At 36.8% G+C, this 3,363-nt stretch overlaps 1 pseudogene; it reads right to left on the bottom strand.

Annotated features, from left to right (window-relative positions):
- Nucleotides 1-3,015: 3,015 nt before the first annotated feature.
- LOC118012744 lies at nt 3,016-3,116 on the bottom strand (annotated as a pseudogene).
- Nucleotides 3,117-3,363: the final 247 nt, after the last annotated feature.

Below are 3,363 nucleotides of genomic sequence, written 5' to 3'. Positions count from 1 at the left end.
AAAATTATTGGTCTTTATCTAAACATGATTAAATTGCCTGAAAAAATGTTAGCTATCTCTATTATCACCTTATTCGTAAATAAATATTTCAAGAAATAGCACGTATCACATGCAACAACCACCCAATATGAAGAGATCCCTATTACCAGAAAAATACACACATATATACAAAGAAATCAAGTACCATGTAGACACTTTGCTTCCTTTGGGCAAAGTGACAAAAACTGAGAGAAAATATCTCTATAACAAAACAAAACATAATTAAAATACACACAGCAAGTATTTTTCTAAATGATCAAATTCCTATCATCAGTATCCAACTTCTATTTTATTTTTTTTAAGATTTTATTTATTTATTTGACAGAGAGAGATAGTGAGAGCAGGAACACAAGCAGGGGGAGTGGGAGAGGGAGAAGCAGGCTCCTTGCTGAGCAGGGAGCCCAGTGTGGGACTTGATCCCAGGACCCTGGGATCATGACCTGAGCTGAAGGTAGAGGCTTAATGACTGAGCCACCCAGGCGCCCCTCTATTTTATTTTATTTTATTTTATTTTATTTTATTTTATTTTATTTTATTTTATTTTTAAATTTTATTTATTTATTTGACAGAGAGAGACACAGCGAGAGAGAGAACACAAGCAGGGGGGGTGGGAGAGGGAGAAGCAGGCTTCCCGAGGAGCAGGGAGCCCGATGCGGGGCTCGATCCCAGGACCCCGGGATCATGACCTGAGCCGAAGGCAGACGCTTAACGACTGAGCCACCCAGGTGCCCCCCCTCTATTTTATTTTTAATGCCCAATGAAAAAATAGTTTGTATATAAAACTAAGGAGATTATTAACACAAAAATCTTAGGACAGTAAGACAATTATCCTGAACCTATTTTTTATATCATAGTTTTAGAAATCAAATACACATACACAGTTTTACTCAACTTGGAAAATCATATACAATAAAACCTGTAAGGTGAAGAGCAGCAAGAATATATGACCCCAAAATATGCCACTCAGGCATGTGGATTATTTGAGTTGACAGCAATCAAGACCCAGCTGATACAAGGAAAACTTTTACCCTTCCCTTAACTATGTAAAGGAATTTAGATAAGAGGCCTTGCTCAGAGAGAGAGCTCTGAATGACCTATTTGTATGGCAGGGCAAACATCTAACTACCAAACATCTGTTCTTTCTATTGTCCATTGAATTACCTTCCTCCTCTTTGAAGCCCTAGGCCCCTATCCCATATTTTTGTTGTTGTTGTTAAAGATTTTATTTATTTATTCATGAGAGAGAGAGAGAGGCAGAGAGAGAAGCAGACTCCCAAGGAGCAGGGAGCCCGATGCGGGACTCGATCCCAGGACCCTGGGATCATGACCTGAGCCAAAGGCAGACACTTAACCATCTGAGCCACCCAGGCGCCCCCCTATCTCATGTTTTAGCTCAGGATGACATATAAACCTCAACTGACCAATATGCCTTTGTGTCTCATTATCTCTGTGGGGCCCTGTAAGAATGTAATTAAATTTGTTTTTAATCCTATTAATCTGTCCTGTGTTAATTTGATTATTAGATTAGCCAAAGAATCGAGAGGTAAATGAAAAATATTCCTCCCCAACAGAAGCTATTCATAAATGGGCATAGTATAAAGTCTCCTGGCCTAATAACGTCCACACAAAATTTTATTGTTTTTATCAAAAGGAATGATACATATTTCACCAGTGCATTTCTTCCACCTAAAATGCAAATCAAAGCCATAATGAAATACCATCTCACACCAGTTAGAATGACCAGTATAATAGGACAAGAAATAACAAATGTTGCCAAAGATTTGGAGAAAAGAGAACCTTTGTGCACTGTTGGTGGAAATGTAAATTGGAAAACACTAGCTAGGTTCATTAAAAAACTAAAAATAGAAATACCAAACTTCCAGTTATAAAATAAATAAGTCACAGGGATAAAAAGAACAGCATAGGGAATATAGTCAATAATAGTATAACTCTGTATGGTGACAGATGGTAACTACACTTACAGTGAGCATTTAGCAATGTATGTAATTGTGGAATCACTATGTTGTACATCTGAAACTAATATTATCAACTATACTTCAATTAAAAACATAATAAAGTAAATAAATAAAATGCTTTCTGAACAAATTTTTGCCTTTTGAAGGACTCAGCTTTAAAAGAACAATGTATATCTTATGTCAACAACACAACTTCCATTAGCCATTCTATAGAAAGTAATCTCTCTGACTTGTTCCCTGTTATTCTCTGTATAATTTATATACCAATAAAGTATGCTCTACTTTGGGGTATTATTTTATTTTATTTTATTAAGTGATTATTTAAATAATTTGTTCTTATTTTCCATCAGTCTTATTATTATGCTGCCATAATAAATTAGATTATGATTTCTTCAGAGTCTCACACTCATATGATCTCACACTTCTTAATATCCACCATAATCCTTAATGTGGCTTGTTTGGATTTGACTTGTTCAGCATTTGGAAGGGCTTCCAAGCTCACACTGACCGACCCCCTTCTCTGGAAATTTCTCATTAAAAGCTGCCCTAGACTCACTAAGTAAAACTGTAATACAGAAACTTGTCTCTCATGCTTAAGTAGGCACCATAGTCAAGCAAGAAAACCAGACTTTTTTCCTCAGAAATTGGAAATTTGTGTGTTTTTGTTTATTTATTACAAAGCTACTTTTAATACTTTGAGGTGAGCCCCACAGGACTACAAAACACTGGGAAAGGGAACCCCCTAACTCCCAGGAGTGACCCAGAAGGAGAGGCTTTCTGAGGAGAAGGTAACACTGAGACTCAGAGAAAAAGGATGTCATTGTGAGTACTACAGGATGACACACCAGCATGGTGTGACACAGGCTAAGGGCAAGAGGGTTGGACAGAAAGCCACAAGCTACTTGGGTCCCTTCTTCTTATTATTTGTATTTTTCTGCTTCTCCTCATAACCTCAGAATCCTGCTGCTTGCAGGTGGCAGTAGAAAGCCTATCATCTCAGAAAAATATGGAACATTTCATCAATTGGCAGGTCACTCTTCTGCAGGGGCCAAGCTAATCTGTGTGTCATTAGAAATTGGGCATTTGTAACTCAGGGGTCAAATTTCTAAAAATCTTTAAAACTGTGTCAATTTTATTACAATATTTTAAACAGAATGTCTGTGAAAACCTCTAGCTGAGGTTCCTGGATCTGGATTCTTGGGTTTTTCACATACTTCTTGCATTCTAGAAGTTAACTACAATTGTGGGGTTTTTGTTTGTTTGTTTTCAGTTGTGTATCCAGTTACTTATAATTCTAAGAAACTTAATTAATACATATAGTACTGTATTCACTAGAGTCAGCATCATA

The sequence above is a fragment of the Mirounga leonina genome, unplaced genomic scaffold (genome assembly GCF_011800145.1).
Source record: "Mirounga leonina isolate KUSES-001 unplaced genomic scaffold, KU_Mleo_1.0 Mir_151, whole genome shotgun sequence".
In the NCBI taxonomy this organism is placed as follows: Eukaryota; Metazoa; Chordata; class Mammalia; order Carnivora; family Phocidae; genus Mirounga; species Mirounga leonina.
The sequence above is the reverse complement of the archived record's forward strand: the minus strand, read 5'-3'. Positions and strand labels throughout refer to the sequence as shown.